The 20,268-nt window shown below is 41.7% G+C and overlaps 1 protein-coding gene across 4 annotated transcripts in view; it reads right to left on the bottom strand.

Moving 5' to 3' along the window:
- The window catches only part of LOC137365575 (glutamine-rich protein 2-like), a 236,765-nt gene that overhangs the window by 40,515 nt on the left and 175,982 nt on the right, over window positions 1–20,268 (bottom strand). The window lies entirely within an intron of this gene.

Below are 20,268 nucleotides of genomic sequence, written 5' to 3' on the forward strand. Positions count from 1 at the left end.
GTGGACACTGTAGATTTGTGGACACTGTAGATTTGTGGACACTGCAGATTTATGGGCACTGCAGATTTATGGGCACTGTAGCTATGTGGACACTGTAGATTTGTGGACACTGTAGATTTGTGGAAACTGCAGATTTATGGACACTGCAGATTTATGGGCACTGCAGATTTATGGGCACTGTAGATTTATGGGCACTGTAGCTATGTGGACACTGTAGCTATGTGGACACTGTAGCTATGTGGACAGTGTAGATTTGTGGACACTGTAGATTTATGGGCACTGCAGATTTATGGGCACTGTAGATTTATGGGCACTGTAGCTATGTGGACACTGTAGCTATGTGGACACTATAGATTTATGGACACTGTAGATTTGTGGACACTGCAGATTTATGGACACTGTAGATTTATGGACACTGTAGATTTATGGACACTGTAGCTATATGGACACTGTAGCTATGTGGACACTGTAGATTTGTGGACACTGTAGATATGTGGGCACTGTAGATATGTGGGCACTGTAGCTATCTGTACACTGTAGATTTATGGACACTGTAGATTTATGGGCACTGTAGCTATCTGGACACTGTAGATATATGGGCACTGTAGCTATCTGGACACTGTAGATTTGTGGACACTGTAGATTTATGGACAATGTAGATTTATGGGCACTGTAGATTTATGGACACGGTAGATTTATGGACACTGTAGATTTATGGACACTGTAGATTTATGGGCACTGTAGATTTATGGGCGCTGCAGATTTATGGGCGCTGTAGCTTTATGGACGCTGTAGATTTAAGGACACTGTAGCTATCTGGACACTGCAGATTTATGGGCACTGCAGATTTATGGGCACTGTAGATTTATGGACACTGCAGATTTATGGACACTGCAGATTTATGGACACTGTAGCTATCTGGACACTGCAGATTTATGGACCCTGTAGATTTATGGACACTGCAGATTTATGGACACTGCAGATTTATTGACACTGCAGATTTATGGGCACTGCAGATTTATGGACACTGCAGATTTATGGACACTGCAGAGTTATGGACACTGCAGATTTATTGACACTGCAGATTTATTGACACTGCAGATTTATGGGCACTGCAGATTTATGGACACTGCAGATTTATGGACACTGTAGATTTATGGGCACTGCAGATTTATGGACACTGTAGATTTATGGACACTGTAGATTTATGGGCACTGCAGATTTATGGACACTGCAGATTTATGGACACTGTAGATTTATGGGCACTGCAGATTTATGGACACTGCAGATTTATGGACACTGCAGATTTATGGACACTGTAGATTTATGGGCACTGCAGATTTATGGACACTGCAGATTTATGGACACTGTAGATTTATGGACACTGTAGATTTATTGACACTGCAGATTTATGGACACTGCAGATTTATGGACACTGCAGATTTATGGACACTGTAGCTATCTGGACACTGCAGATTTATGGACCCTGTAGATTTATGGACACTGTAGATTTATGGACACTGTAGATTTATGGACACTGCAGATTTATGGACACTGCAGATTTATGGACACTGTAGATTTATGGGCACTGCAGATTTATGGACACTGCAGATTTATGGACACTGCAGATTTATGGACACTGTAGATTTATGGGCACTGTAGATTTATGGACACTGCAGATTTATGGGCACTGCAGATTTATGGACACTGCAGATTTATGGACACTGCAGATTTATGGACACTGCAGATTTATGGACACTGCAGATTTATGGACACTGTAGCTATCTGGACACTGTAGCTATCTGGACACTGCAGATTTATGGACCCTGTAGATTTATGGACACTGCAGATTTATGGACCCTGTAGATTTTTGGACACTGCAGATTTATGGACAATGTAGATTTATGGACACTGCAGATTTATGGACACTGTAGATTTATGGACACTGTAGATTTATGGACACTGCAGATTTATGGACCCTGCAGATTTATGGACCATGTAGATTTATGGACACTGCAGATTTATGGACACTGCAGATTTGTGGACACTAGATTTGTGGACACTAGATTTGTGGACACTAGATTTATGGGCACTGTAGATTTATGGGCACTGTAGATTTATGGACACTGTAGATTTGTGGACACTAGATTTATGGACACTAGATTTATGGACACTAGATTTATGGACACTGTAGATTTATGGACACTGTAGATTTGTGGACACTGTAGATTTGTGGACACTAGATTTGTGGGCACTGTAGATTTGTGGACACTAGATTTGTGGACACTAGATTTGTGGACACTGTAGATTTGTGGACACTGTAGATTTGTGGACACTAGATTTGTGGACACTAGATTTATGGACACTAGATTTATGGACACTAGATTTATGGACACTGTAGATTTGTGGACACTGTAGATTTGTGGACACTGTAGATTTGTGGACACTAGATTTGTGGACACTAGATTTGTGGACACTGTAGATTTGTGGACACTGTAGATTTGTGGACACTGTAGATTTATGGGCACTGTAGATTTATGGGCACTGTAGCTATGTGGACACTGTAGATTTGTGGACACTGTAGATTTGTGGACACTTTAGATTTATGGACACTGCAGATTTATGGGCACTGTAGCTATGTGGACACTGTAGATTTGTGGACACTGCAGATTTATGGACACTGCAGATTTATGGGCACTGCAGATTTATGGGCGCTGTAGCTTTATGGACGCTGTAGATTTAAGGACACTGTAGCTATCTGGACACTGCAGATTTATGGGCACTGCAGATTTATGGGCACTGTAGATTTATGGACCCTGTAGATTTATGGACACTGCAGATTTATGGACACTGCAGATTTATGGACACTGTAGCTATCTGGACACTGCAGATTTATGGACCCTGTAGATTTATGGACACTGCAGATTTATGGACACTGCAGATTTATGGACACTGCAGATTTATTGACACTGTAGATTTATGGGCACTGCCGATTTATGGGCACTGCAGATTTATGGACACTGCAGATTTATGGACACTGCAGATTTATGGACACTGCAGATTTATGGGCACTGTAGATTTATGGGCACTGCAGATTTATGGACACTGCAGATTTATGGACACTGTAGATTTATGGACACTGCAGATTTATGGACACTGCAGATTTATGGACACTGCAGATTTATGGACACTGCAGATGTATTGACACTGCAGATTTATTGACACTGCAGATTTATGGACACTGCAGATTTATGGACACTGTAGCTATCTGGACACTGCAGATTTATGGACCCTGTAGATTTATGGACACTGCAGATTTATGGACCCTGTAGATTTTTGGACACTGCAGATTTATGGACACTGCAGATTTATGGGCACTGCAGATTTATGGACACTGCATATTTATGGACACTGCAGATTTATGGACACTGCATATTTGTGGACACTGTAGATTTGTGGACACTGTAGATTTGTGGACACTGTAGATTTATGGACACTGCAGATTTATGGACACTGTAGCTATGTGGACACTGTAGCTATGTGGACACTGTAGCTATGTGGACACTGTAGATTTGTGGACACTGTAGATTTGTGGACACTGCAGATTTATGGACACTGCAGATTTATGGACACTGCATATTTATGGGCACTGTAGATTTGTGGACACTGTAGATTTGTGGACACTGCAGATTTATGGACACTGTAGATTTATGGGCACTGTAGATTTATGGACACTGCATATTTATGGACACTGCATATTTATGGACACTGCAGATTTATGGACACTGCAGATTTGTGGACACTGCAGATTTGTGGACACTGTAGATTTATGGACACTGCAGATTTATGGACACTGTAGCTATATGGACACTGTAGCTATATGGACACTGTAGCTATATGGACACTGTAGATTTGTGGACACTGTAGATATATGGGCACTGTAGCTATCTGTACACTGTAGATTTATGGACACTGTAGATTTATGGGCACTGTAGCTATCTGGACACTGTAGCTATCTGGACACTGTAGCTATCTGGACACTGTAGATATATGGGCACTGTAGCTATCTGGACACTGTAGATTTGTGGACACTGTAGATTTGTGGACACTGTAGATTTGTGGACACTGTAGATTTATGGACACTGTAGATTTATGGGCACTGTAGATTTATGGACACGGTAGATTTATGGACACGGTAGATTTATGGACGCTGTAGATTTATGGGCGCTGTAGATTTATGGGCGCTGTAGATTTATGGGCGCTGCAGATTTATGGGCGCTGTAGCTTTATGGACACAGTAGATTTAAGGACACTGTAGCTATCTGGACACTGCAGATTTATGGGCACTGCAGATTTATGGGCACTGTAGATTTATGGACCCTGTAGATTTATGGACACTGCAGATTTATGGACACTGTAGCTATCTGGACACTGTAGCTATCTGGACACTGTAGCTATCTGGACACTGCAGATTTATGGACCCTGTAGATTTATGGACACTGCAGATTTATGGGCACTGCAGAATTATGGGCACTGCAGATTTATGGACACTGCAGATTTATGGACCCTGCAGATTTATGGACACTGCAGATTTATGGACACTGCAGATTTATTGACACTGCAGATTTATTGACACTGCAGATTTATTGACACTGCTGATTTATGGACCCTGTAGATTTATGGACACTGCAGATTTATGGACACTGCAGATTTATGGACACTGCAGATTTATGGGCACTGCAGATTTATGGGCACTGTAGATTTATGGACACTGCAGATTTATTGACACTGCAGATTTATTGACACTGCAGATTTATTGACACTGCAGATTTATTGACACTGCTGATTTATGGACCCTGTAGATTTATGGACCCTGTAGATTTATGGACACTGCAGATTTATGGACACTGCAGATTTATGGGCACTGCAGATTTATGGGCACTGTAGATTTATGGACACTGCAGATTTAAGGACACTGTAGCTATCTGGACACTGTAGCTATCTGGACACTGCAGATTTATGGGCACTGCAGATTTATGGGCACTGTAGATTTATGGACACTGCAGATTTATGGACACTGCAGATTTATGGACACTGCAGATTTATGGACACTGTAGCTATCTGGACACTGTAGCTATCTGGACACTGCAGATTTATGGACACTGTAGCTATCTGGACACTGTAGCTATCTGGACACTGCAGCTATCTGGACACTGCAGCTATCTGGACACTGCAGATTTATGGACCCTGTAGATTTATGGACCCTGTAGATTTATGGACTCTGCAGATTTATGGACACTGTAGATTTATGGACACTGTAGATTTATGGACACTGCAGATTTATTGACACTGTAGATTTATGGGCACTGCAGATTTATGGACACTGTAGATTTATGGGCACTGCAGATTTATGGACACTGCAGATTTATGGACACTGTAGATTTATGGGCACTGTAGATTTATGGACACTGCAGATTTATGGGCACTGTAGATTTATGGGCACTGCAGATTTATGGACACTGCAGATTTATGGACACTGCAGATTTATGGACACTGTAGATTTATGGGCACTGCAGATTTATGGACACTGTAGATTTATGGACACTGCAGATTTATGGACACTGCAGATTTATGGACACTGCAGATTTATGGACACTGTAGCTATCTGGACACTGCAGATTTATGGACCCTGTAGATTTATGGACACTGCAGATTTATGGACCCTGTAGATTTTTGGACACTGCAGATTTATGGACACTGCAGATTTATGGGCACTGCAGATTTATGGACACTGCAGATTTATGGACACTGCAGATTTATGGACACTGTAGATTTGTGGACACTGTAGATTTGTGGACACTGTAGATTTGTGGACACTGCAGATTTATGGACACTGTAGCTATGTGGACACTGTAGCTATGTGGACACTGTAGATTTGTGGACACTGCAGATTTATGGACACTGCAGATTTATGGACACTGCATATTTATGGACACTGCAGATTTATGGACATTGCATATTTATGGACACTGCATATTTATGGACACTGCATATTTATGGGCACTGTAGATTTGTGGACACTGTAGATTTGTGGACACTGCAGATTTATGGACACTGTAGATTTATGGGCACTGTAGATTTATGGACACTGCATATTTATGGACACTGCATATTTATGGACACTGTAGATTTATGGACACTGCAGATTTGTGGACACTGCAGATTTGTGGACACTGTAGATTTATGGACACTGCAGATTTATGGACACTGTAGCTATATGGACACTGTAGCTATATGGACACTGTAGCTATATGGACACTGTAGATTTGTGGACACTGTAGATATATGGGCACTGTAGCTATCTGTACACTGTAGATTTATGGACACTGTAGATTTATGGGCACTGTAGCTATCTGGACACTGTAGATATATGGGCACTGTAGCTATCTGGACACTGTAGATTTGTGGACACTGTAGATTTGTGGACACTGTAGATTTATGGACACTGTAGATTTATGGGCACTGTAGATTTATGGACACGGTAGATTTATGGACACGGTAGATTTATGGACGCTGTAGATTTATGGGCGCTGTAGATTTATGGGCGCTGTAGATTTATGGGCGCTGCAGATTTATGGGCGCTGTAGCTTTATGGACACAGTAGATTTAAGGACACTGTAGCTATCTGGACACTGCAGATTTATGGGCACTGCAGATTTATGGGCACTGTAGATTTATGGACCCTGTAGATTTATGGACACTGCAGATTTATGGACACTGCAGATTTATGGACACTGTAGCTATCTGGACACTGTAGCTATCTGGACACTGTAGCTATCTGGACACTGCAGATTTATGGACCCTGTAGATTTATGGACACTGCAGATTTATGGGCACTGCAGAATTATGGGCACTGCAGATTTATGGACACTGCAGATTTATGGACCCTGTAGATTTATGGACACTGCAGATTTATTGACACTGCAGATTTATTGACACTGCAGATTTATTGACACTGCTGATTTATGGACCCTGTAGATTTATGGACACTGCAGATTTATGGACACTGCAGATTTATGGACACTGCAGATTTATGGGCACTGCAGATTTATGGGCACTGTAGATTTATGGACACTGCAGATTTATTGACACTGCAGATTTATTGACACTGCAGATTTATTGACACTGCTGATTTATGGACCCTGTAGATTTATGGACCCTGTAGATTTATGGACACTGCAGATTTATGGACACTGCAGATTTATGGGCACTGCAGATTTATGGGCACTGTAGATTTATGGACACTGCAGATTTAAGGACACTGTAGCTATCTGGACACTGCAGATTTATGGGCACTGCAGATTTATGGGCACTGTAGATTTATGGACACTGCAGATTTATGGACACTGCAGATTTATGGACACTGCAGATTTATGGACACTGTAGCTATCTGGACACTGTAGCTATCTGGACACTGCAGATTTATGGACACTGTAGCTATCTGGACACTGTAGCTATCTGGACACTGTAGCTATCTGGACACTGCAGCTATCTGGACACTGCAGCTATCTGGACACTGCAGATTTATGGACCCTGTAGATTTATGGACCCTGTAGATTTATGGACACTGCAGATTTATGGGCACTGCAGATTTATGGACACTGCAGATTTATGGACCCTGTAGATTTATGGACACTGCAGATTTATGGACACTGCAGATTTATGGACACTGTAGATTTATGGGCACTGTAGATTTATGGACACTGCAGATTTATGGACACTGCAGATTTATGGACACTGCAGATTTATGGACACTGTAGCTATCTGGACACTGTAGCTATCTGGACACTGCAGATTTATGGACACTGTAGCTATCTGGACACTGTAGCTATCTGGACACTGTAGCTATCTGGACACTGCAGCTATCTGGACACTGCAGCTATCTGGACACTGCAGATTTATGGACCCTGTAGATTTATGGACCCTGTAGATTTATGGACACTGCAGATTTATGGGCACTGCAGATTTATGGACACTGCAGATTTATGGACCCTGTAGATTTATGGACACTGCAGATTTATGGACACTGCAGATTTATGGACACTGCAGATTTATTGACACTGCAGATTTATTGACACTGCTGATTTATGGACCCTGCAGATTTATGGACACTGCAGATTTATGGACACTGCAGATTTATGGACACTGTAGCTATCTGGACACTGTAGCTATCTGGACACTGTAGCTATCTGGACACTGTAGCTATCTGGACACTGCAGATTTATGGACCCTGCAGATTTATGGACACTGCAGATTTATGGGCACTGCAGATTTATGGACACTGCAGATTTATGGACCCTGTAGATTTATGGACACTGCAGATTTATGGACACTGCAGATTTATGGACACTGCAGATTTATTGACACTGCTGATTTATGGGCACTGCAGATTTATGGGCACTGCAGATTTATGGACACTGCAGATTTATGGACACTGCAGATTTATGGACACTGCAGATTTATTGACACTGCAGATTTATGGGCACTGCAGATTTATTGACACTGCAGATTTATTGACACTGCAGATTTATTGACACTGCAGATTTATGGACACTGTAGCTATATGGACACTGTAGCTATATGGACACTGTAGCTATATGGACACTGTAGATTTGTGGACACTGTAGATATATGGGCACTGTAGCTATCTGTACACTGTAGATTTATGGACACTGTAGATTTATGGGCACTGTAGCTATCTGGACACTGTAGATATATGGGCACTGTAGCTATCTGGACACTGTAGATTTGTGGACACTGTAGATTTATGGACACTGTAGATTTATGGGCACTGTAGATTTATGGACACGGTAGATTTATGGACACGGTAGATTTATGGACGCGGTAGATTTATGGGCGCTGTAGATTTATGGGCGCTGCAGATTTATGGGCGCTGTAGCTTTATGGACACTGTAGATTTAAGGACACTGTAGCTATCTGGACACTGCAGATTTATGGGCACTGTAGATTTATGGACCCTGTAGATTTATGGACACTGCAGATTTATGGACACTGCAGATTTATGGACACTGCAGATTTATGGACACTGTAGCTATCTGGACACTGTAGCTATCTGGACACTGTAGCTATCTGGACACTGTAGCTATCTGGACACTGCAGATTTATGGACCCTGTAGATTTATGGACACTGCAGATTTATGGGCACTGCAGATTTATGGACACTGCAGATTTATGGACCCTGTAGATTTATGGACACTGCAGATTTATGGACACTGCAGATTTATGGACACTGCAGATTTATTGACACTGCTGATTTATGGACCCTGTAGATTTATGGACACTGCAGATTTATGGACACTGCAGATTTATGGACACTGCAGATTTATGGACACTGTAGCTATCTGGACACTGTAGCTATCTGGACACTGCAGATTTATGGACTCTGTAGATTTATGGACACTGCAGATTTATGGGCACTGCAGATTTATGGGCACTGCAGATTTATGGACACTGCAGATTTATGGACCCTGTAGATTTATGGACCCTGTAGATTTATGGACACTGCAGATTTATGGGCACTGCAGATTTATGGGCACTGCAGATTTATGGACACTGCAGATTTATGGACCCTGTAGATTTATGGACCCTGTAGATTTATGGACCCTGTAGATTTATGGACACTGCAGATTTATGGGCACTGCAGATTTATGGGCACTGCAGATTTATGGGCACTGCAGATTTATGGACCCTGTAGATTTATGGACCCTGTAGATTTATGGACACTGCAGATTTATGGACACTGCAGATTTATTGACACTGCAGATTTATTGACACTGCAGATTTATTGACACTGCTGATTTATGGGCACTGCAGATTTATGGGCACTGCAGATTTATGGACACTGCAGATTTATGGACACTGCAGATTTATGGACACCGCAGATTTATTGACACTGCAGATTTATTGACACTGTAGATTTATGGGCACTGCAGATTTATGGACACTGCAGATTTATTGACACTGCAGATTTATGGACACTGCAGATTTATGGACACTGTAGATTTATGGACACTGTAGATTTATTGACACTGCAGATTTATTGACACTGCAGATTTATGGACACTGCAGATTTATGGGCACTGCAGATTTATGGGCACTGCAGATTTATGGGCACTGCAGATTTATGGACACTGCAGATTTATGGACACTGTAGCTATCTGGACACTGTAGCTATCTGGACACTGTAGCTATCTGGACACTGTAGATTTATGGGCACTGTAGATTTATGGGCACTGTAGATTTATGGGCACTAGATTTATTGACACTGCAGATTTATGGACAATGCAGATTTATGGACAATGCAGATTTATGGACACTGCAGATTTATGGACACTGCAGATTTATGGACACTGTAGATTTATGGGCACTGTAGCTATATGGACACTGTAGCTATGTGGACACTGTAGCTATGTGGACACTGTAGCTATGTGGACACTGTAGATTTGTGGACACTGTAGATTTGTGGACACTGTAGATTTATGGACACTGTAGATTTATGGACACTGCAGATTTATGGGCACTGTAGATTTATGGGCACTGTAGCTATATGGACACTGTAGATTTGTGGACACTGTAGCTATATGGACACTGTAGCTATATGGACACTGTAGCTATATGGACACTGTAGATTTGTGGACACTGTAGCTATATGGACACTGTAGCTATCTGGACACTGTAGCTATCTGGACACTGTAGATTTATGGGCACTGTAGATTTATGGACACTGTAGATTTATTGACACTGTAGATTTATGGACACTGTAGCTATCTGGACACTGTAGCTATATGGACACTGTAGATATATGGACACTGCAGATTTATGGACACTGCAGATTTATGGACACTGTAGCTATCTGGACACTGTAGATTTATGGGCACTGTAGATTTATGGACACTGTAGATTTATTGACACTGCAGATTTATGGACAATGCAGATTTATGGACACTGCAGATTTATGGACACTGTAGATTTATGGGCACTGTAGCTATATGGACACTGTAGCTATATGGACACTGTAGATTTGTGGACACTGTAGATTTGTGGACACTGTAGATTTATGGACACTGTAGATTTATGGACACTGCAGATTTATGGGCACTGTAGATTTATGAACACTTTAGCTATCTGGACACTGTAGATTTATGGACACTGTAGCTATCTGGACACTGTAGATTTATGGGCACTGTAGATTTATGGACACTGTAGATTTATGGACACTGTAGCTATCTGGACACTGTAGATTTATGGACACTGTAGATTTATGGACACTGCAGATTTATGGGCACTGTAGATTTATGGGCACTGTAGATTTATTGACACTGTAGATTTATGGACACTGTAGATTTATGGACACTGTAGATTTATGGACACTGTAGCTATCTGGACACTGTAGCTATATGGACACTGTAGATATATGGACACTGTAGATATATGGACACTGCAGATTTATGGACACTGCAGATTTATGGACACTGTAGCTATCTGGACACTGTAGATTTATGGGCACTGTAGATTTATGGACACTGTAGATTTATTGACACTGCAGATTTATGGACAATGCAGATTTATGGACACTGCAGATTTATGGACACTGCAGATTTATGGGCACTGTAGCTATATGGACACTGTAGATTTGTGGACACTGTAGATTTATGGACACTGTAGATTTATGGACACTGCAGATTTATGGGCACTGTAGATTTATGAACACTTTAGCTATCTGGACACTGTAGATTTATGGACACTGTAGCTATCTGGACACTGTAGATTTATGGGCACTGTAGATTTATGGACACTGTAGATTTATGGACACTGTAGATTTATGGACACTGTAGCTATCTGGACACTGTAGCTATCTGGACACTGTAGATTTATGGACACTGCAGATTTATGGACACTGTAGATTTATGGGCACTGTAGCTATATGGACACTGTAGCTATATGGACACTGTAGATTTGTGGACACTGTAGATTTGTGGACACTGTAGATATATGGGCACCGAAGCTATCTGTACACTGTAGATTTATGGACACTGTAGATTTATGGGCACTGTAGCTATCTGGACACTGTAGATATATGGGCACTGTAGATATATGGGCACTGTAGCTATCTGGACACTGTAGATTTGTGGACACTGTAGATTTATGGACACTGTAGATTTATGGGCACGGTAGATTTATGGACACGGTAGATTTATGGACACGGTAGATTTATGGGCACTGCAGATTTATGGGCACTGCAGATTTATGGACCCTGTAGATTTATGGACCCTGTAGATTTATGGACACTGCAGATTTATGGGCACTGCAGATTTATGGGCACTGCAGATTTATGGACCCTGTAGATTTATGGACCCTGTAGATTTATGGACACTGCAGATTTATGGACACTGCAGATTTATTGACACTGCAGATTTATTGACACTGCAGATTTATTGACACTGCAGATTTATTGACACTGCTGATTTATGGGCACTGCAGATTTATGGGCACTGCAGATTTATGGACACTGCAGATTTATGGACACTGCAGATTTATGGACACCGCAGATTTATTGACACTGCAGATTTATTGACACTGTAGATTTATGGGCACTGCAGATTTATGGACACTGCAGATTTATTGACACTGCAGATTTATGGACACTGCAGATTTATGGACACTGTAGATTTATGGACACTGTAGATTTATTGACACTGCAGATTTATTGACACTGCAGATTTATGGACACTGCAGATTTATGGACACTGCAGATTTATTGGCACTGCAGATTTATGGGCACTGCAGATTTATGGACACTGCAGATTTATGGACACTGCAGATTTATGGACACTGTAGCTATCTGGACACTGTAGCTATCTGGACACTGTAGCTATCTGGACACTGTAGATTTATGGGCACTGTAGATTTATGGGCACTGTAGATTTATGGGCACTAGATTTATTGACACTGCAGATTTATGGACAATGCAGATTTATGGACAATGCAGATTTATGGACACTGCAGATTTATGGACACTGTAGATTTATGGGCACTGTAGCTATATGGACACTGTAGCTATATGGACACTGTAGCTATGTGGACACTGTAGCTATGTGGACACTGTAGATTTGTGGACACTGTAGATTTGTGGACACTGTAGATTTATGGACACTGCAGATTTATGGGCACTGTAGATTTATGGGCACTGTAGCTATATGGACACTGTAGATTTGTGGACACTGTAGCTATATGGACACTGTAGCTATATGGACACTGTAGCTATATGGACACTGTAGATTTGTGGACACTGTAGCTATATGGACACTGTAGCTATCTGGACACTGTAGCTATCTGGACACTGTAGATTTATGGGCACTGTAGATTTATGGACACTGTAGATTTATTGACACTGTAGATTTATGGACACTGTAGCTATCTGGACACTGTAGCTATATGGACACTGTAGATATATGGACACTGCAGATTTATGGACACTGCAGATTTATGGACACTGTAGCTATCTGGACACTGTAGATTTATGGGCACTGTAGATTTATGGACACTGTAGATTTATTGACACTGCAGATTTATGGACAATGCAGATTTATGGACACTGCAGATTTATGGACACTGCAGATTTATGGACACTGTAGATTTATGGGCACTGTAGCTATATGGACACTGTAGCTATATGGACACTGTAGATTTGTGGACACTGTAGATTTATGGACACTGTAGATTTATGGACACTGCAGATTTATGGGCACTGTAGATTTATGAACACTTTAGCTATCTGGACACTGTAGATTTATGGACACTGTAGCTATCTGGACACTGTAGATTTATGGGCACTGTAGATTTATGGACACTGTAGATTTATGGACACTGTAGCTATCTGGACACTGTAGATTTATGGACACTGTAGATTTATGGACACTGCAGATTTATGGACACTGTAGATTTATGGGCACTGTAGATTTATGGGCACTGTAGATTTATTGACACTGTAGATTTATGGACACTGTAGATTTATGGACACTGTAGCTATCTGGACACTGTAGCTATATGGACACTGTAGATATATGGACACTGTAGATATATGGACACTGCAGATTTATGGACACTGCAGATTTATGGACACTGTAGCTATCTGGACACTGTAGATTTATGGGCACTGTAGATTTATGGACACTGTAGATTTATTGACACTGCAGATTTATGGACAATGCAGATTTATGGACACTGCAGATTTATGGACACTGCAGATTTATGGGCACTGTAGCTATATGGACACTGTAGATTTGTGGACACTGTAGATTTATGGACACTGTAGATTTATGGACACTGCAGATTTATGGGCACTGTAGATTTATGAACACTTTAGCTATCTGGACACTGTAGATTTATGGACACTGTAGCTATCTGGACACTGTAGATTTATGGGCACTGTAGATTTATGGACACTGTAGATTTATGGACACTGTAGATTTATGGGCACTGTAGCTATATGGACACTGTAGATTTATGGACACTGTAGATTTATGGACACTGTAGATTTATGGACACTGTAGCTATATGGACACTGTAGCTATATGGACACTGTAGATTTGTGGACACTGTAGATTTGTGGACACTGTAGATATATGGGCACCGAAGCTATCTGTACACTGTAGATTTATGGACACTGTAGATTTATGGGCACTGTAGCTATCTGGACACTGTAGATATATGGGCACTGTAGATATATGGGCACTGTAGCTATCTGGACACTGTAGATTTGTGGACACTGTAGATTTATGGACACTGTAGATTTATGGGCACGGTAGATTTATGGACACGGTAGATTTATGGACACTGCAGATTTATGGACACTGCAGATTTATGGGCACTGTAGATTTATGGACCCTGTAGATTTATGGACACTGCAGATTTATGGACACTGCAGATTTATGGACACTGTAGCTATCTGGACACTGCAGATTTATGGACCCTGTAGATTTATGGACACTGCAGATTAATGGACACTGCAGATTTATGGACACTGTAGATTTATGGACACTGTAGATTTATGGACACTGCAGATTTATTGACACTGCAGATTTATTGACACTGCAGATTTATGGGCACTGCAGATTTATGGACACTGTAGATTTATGGACCCTGTAGATTTATGGACACTGCAGATTTATGGACACTGTAGATTTATGGACACTGTAGATTTATGGACACTGCAGATTTATGGACACTGCAGATTTATGGACACCGTAGATTTATGGACACTGCAGATTTATGGACACTGCAGATTTATGGGCACTGCAGATTTATGGACACTGTAGATTTATTGACCCTGTAGATTTATGGACCCTGTAGATTTATGGACACTGTAGATTTATGGACACTGCAGATTTATGGACACTGCAGATTTATGGACACTGTAGCTATCTGGACACTGCAGATTTATGGACCCTGTAGATTTATGGAGACTGCAGATTAATGGACACTGTAGATTTATGGACACTGCAGATTTATTGACACTGCAGATTTATTGACACTGCAGATTTATTGACACTGCAGATTTATGGACACTGTAGCTATCTGGACACTGTAGCTATCTGGACACTGCAGATTTATGGACACTGCAGATTTATGGACACTGTAGCTATCTGGACACTGCAGATTTATGGACACTGCAGATTTATGGACACTGCAGATTTATGGGCACTGCAGATTTATGGGCACTGTAGCTATATGGACACTGTAGCTATATGGACACTGTAGATTTATGGGCACTGTAGATTTATGGACACTGTAGATTTATGGACACTGTAGCTATCTGGACACTGTAGATTTATGGACACTGTAGATTTATGGACACTGCAGATTTATGGACACTGTAGATTTATGGGCACTGTAGATTTATGGACACTGTAGATTTATTGACACTGTAGATTTATGGACACTGTAGATTTATGGACACTGTAGCTATCTGGACACTGTAGCTATATGGACACTGTAGATATATGGACACTGCAGATTTATGGACACTGCAGATTTATGGACACTGTAGCTATCTGGACACTGTAGATTTATGGGCACTGTAGATTTATGGACACTGTAGATTTATTGACACTGCAGATTTATGGACACTGCAGATTTATGGACAATGCAGATTTATGGACACTGCAGATTTATGGACACTGCAGATTTATGGGCACTGTAGCTATATGGACACTGTAGCTATATGGACACTGTAGATTTGTGGACACTGTCGATTTATGGACACTGTAGATTTATGGACACTGCAGATTTATGGGCACTGTAGATTTATGAACACTTTAGCTATCTGGACACTGTAGATTTATGGACACTGTAGCTATCTGGACACTGTAGATTTATGGGCACTGTAGATTTATGGACACTGTAGATTTATGGACACTGTAGCTATCTGGACACTGTAGCTATCTGGACACTGTAGATTTATGGACACTGTAGATTTATGGACACTGCAGATTTATGGACACTGTAGATTTATGGGCACTGTAGCTATATGGACACTGTAGCTATATGGACACTGTAGCTATATGGACACTGTAGATTTGTGGACACTGTAGATATATGGGCACCGAAGCTATCTGTACACTGTAGATTTATGGACACTGTAGATTTATGGGCACTGTAGCTATCTGGACACTGTAGATATATGGGCACTGTAGATATATGGGCACTGTAGCTATCTGGACACTGTAGATTTGTGGACACTGTAGATTTATGGACACTGTAGATTTATGGGCACGGTAGATTTATGGACACGGTAGATTTATGGACACGGTAGATTTATGGACACTGCAGATTTATGGACACTGCAGATTTATGGGCACTGTAGATTTATGGACACTGTAGATTTATGGACCCTGTAGATTTATGGACACTGCAGATTTATGGACACTGCAGATTTATGGACACTGTAGCTATCTGGACACTGCAGATTTATGGACCCTGTAGATTTATGGACACTGCAGATTAATGGACACTGCAGATTTATGGACACTGTAGATTTATGGACACTGTAGATTTATGGACACTGCAGATTTATTGACACTGCAGATTTATGGGCACTGCAGATTTATGGGCACTGCAGATTTATGGACACTGTAGATTTATGGACCCTGTAGATTTATGGACACTGCAGATTTATGGACACTGCAGATTTATGGACACTGTAGATTTATGGACACTGCAGATTTATGGACACTGCAGATTTATGGACACCGTAGATTTATGGACACTGCAGATTTATGGACACTGCAGATTTATGGGCACTGCAGATTTATGGACACTGTAGATTTATTGACACTGTAGATTTATGGACCCTGTAGATTTATGGACCCTGTAGATTTATGGACACTGTAGATTTATGGACACTGCAGATTTATGGACACTGCAGATTTATGGACACTGCAGATTTATGGACACTGTAGCTATCTGGACACTGCAGATTTATGGACCCTGTAGATTTATGGACACTGCAGATTAATGGACACTGTAGATTTATGGACACTGCAGATTTATTGACACTGCAGATTTATTGACACTGCAGATTTATTGACACTGCAGATTTATTGACACTGCAGATTTATGGACACTGTAGCTATCTGGACACTGTAGCTATCTGGACACTGCAGATTTATGGACACTGCAGATTTATGGACACTGCAGATTTATGGACACTGTAGCTATCTGGACACTGCAGATTTATGGACACTGCAGATTTATGGACACTGCAGATTTATGGGCACTGCAGATTTATGGGCACTGTAGCTATATGGACACTGTAGCTATATGGACACTGTAGCTATATGGACACTGTAGCTATATGGACACTGTAGATTTGTGGACACTGAAGATTTATGGACACTGAAGATTTATGGGCACTGTAGATTTATGGACACGTTAGCTATCTGGACACTGTAGATTTATGGACACTGTAGCTATCTGGGCACTGCAGATTTATGGACACTGTAGCTATATGGACACTGTAGCTATATGGACACTGTAGCTATATGGACACTGTAGATTTGTGGACACTGGAGATATATGGGCACTGTCGCTATCTGTACACTGTAGATTTATGGACACTGTAGATTTATGGGCACTGTAGATCTATGGACACTTTAGCTATCTGGACACTGTAGATTTATGGACACTGCAGATTTATGGACACTGCAGATTTATGGGCACTGTAGATTTATGGGCACTGTAGCTATCTGGACACTGCAGATTTATGGACACTGCAGATTTATGGGCACTGCAGATTTATGGGCACTGCAGATTTATGGGCACTGTAGCTATCTGGACACTGCAGATTTATGGACACTGCAGATTTATGGGCACTGCAGATTTATGGGCACTGCAGATTTATGGGCACTGTAGATTTATGGACACTGTAGCTATCTGGACACTGTAGCTATCTGGACACTGCAGATTTATGGACACTGCAGATTTATGGGCACTGCAGATTTATGGGCACTGCAGATTTATGGGCACTGTAGATTTATGGGCACTGTAGATTTATGGACACTGTAGCTATCTGGACACTGCAGATTTCTGGACACTGCAGATTTCTGGACACTGCAGATTTCTGGACACTGCAGACTTATGGACACTGCAGACTTATGGACACTGCAGACTTATGGACACTGTAGATTTATGGGCACTGCAGATTTATGGGCACTGCAGATTTATGGACACTGCAGATTTATGGACACTGTAGATTTATGGACACTGTAGATTTATGGGCACTGTAGATTTATGGACACTGTAGATTTATGGACACTGTAGCTATGTGGACACTGTAGCTATATGGACACTGCAGATTTATGGACCCTGTAGATTTATGGACCCTGTAGATTTATGGACACTGCAGATTTATGGACACTGCAGATTTATGGACACTGCAGATTTATGGACACTGCAGATTGATGGACACTGCAGATTGATGGACACTGCAGATTTATGGACACTGCAGATTTATGGACACTGTAGCTATGTGGACAGTGTAGGGTAAGCGGCTATAGTTCTGCACATGAATTCAGTTAAGACCAGCTATGGTCTGAGCCCAGAGCAAACCACACCGATGAAGTCAGAACGGGAGCTGCGCAGCCTACAGAGAAAGCTTCACACACACAACCCTGTCTGACACAGAAGCTGCAACAAAGAGTGCAGCTTGCAGAATCAACTCAATAGTGCGATAGCCCAGTGTCTGACCGTATACTGCAACAGCCCCAATGTCTGACCCGTTAGTGTTATAGTCCAGTGTCTGAGCCTACAGTGCAATAGCTCAGCGTCTGGCCCTATAGTGTTATAACCCAGTATCTGATCTTATAGTGTGATAACCCAGTATCTGACCGTATAGTGTGATAACCCAGTATCTGACCCTATAGTGTGATAACCCAGTATCTGACCGTATACTGCAACAGCCCAGTGTCTGACCCTAGAGTGTGATAGCCCAGTGTCTGACATTATAGTGCAGGGTTGTCCAACATATGGCCTTCGCTACAGGATCCAGCCCGCCAAAGGTTTCCATCCCCAGCCCATGGATGTAAACTGTACCCGGGACCGTTCCTCATCCTCACCAGGGCTCCGTGACTGGAGATGGGAAATTTCACATTGTCATCTTCTTTGTAGACCATCCTTTTTAGAAACATCGCCCTGTCAGTTTCACAGCTGACAGCTGCTGAAGCAGGTACTCGCTTCCCAACTTTGGACAGGTTCAGGGCTTTCCGGGGTCTTTTAATAAAGTCAGAAAACCCTGAACCTGTCTGAAGTTGGGGAGTGTGTTCCTGCTTCAGCACCTGCCAGCTGTAAAACTGACAGGGCGATGTTTTTAAACAAACTGACCAACCACAAAGCTGCTGTGCTGAGCATTCCCGCTTCCTGCAACTGTCAGAGAGAGGGAGAGAGAGAGAGAGGGAGAGGGGAACAGACAGAAAGAGAAGGGGGGAAACAAAGACAGCGAGGGAACAGAGAGAGGGAGAAACAGAGAGACAGAGAGGGGGGAAACAGAGAGAAAGGGAAACAAAGTGGGGGAAACAAAGAGAGGGGAAGAAACAAAGAGAGAGTGGGGGGAGCAAAGAGACAGACAGAGGGGGAAGCAAAGAGGGAGCGAGAGGGGAAAACAAAGAGGGAGAGAGAGAGGGAAACAAAGAG

Source organism: Heterodontus francisci, unplaced genomic scaffold, assembly GCF_036365525.1.
Source record: "Heterodontus francisci isolate sHetFra1 unplaced genomic scaffold, sHetFra1.hap1 HAP1_SCAFFOLD_405, whole genome shotgun sequence".
NCBI lineage: Eukaryota > Metazoa > Chordata > Chondrichthyes > Heterodontiformes > Heterodontidae > Heterodontus > Heterodontus francisci.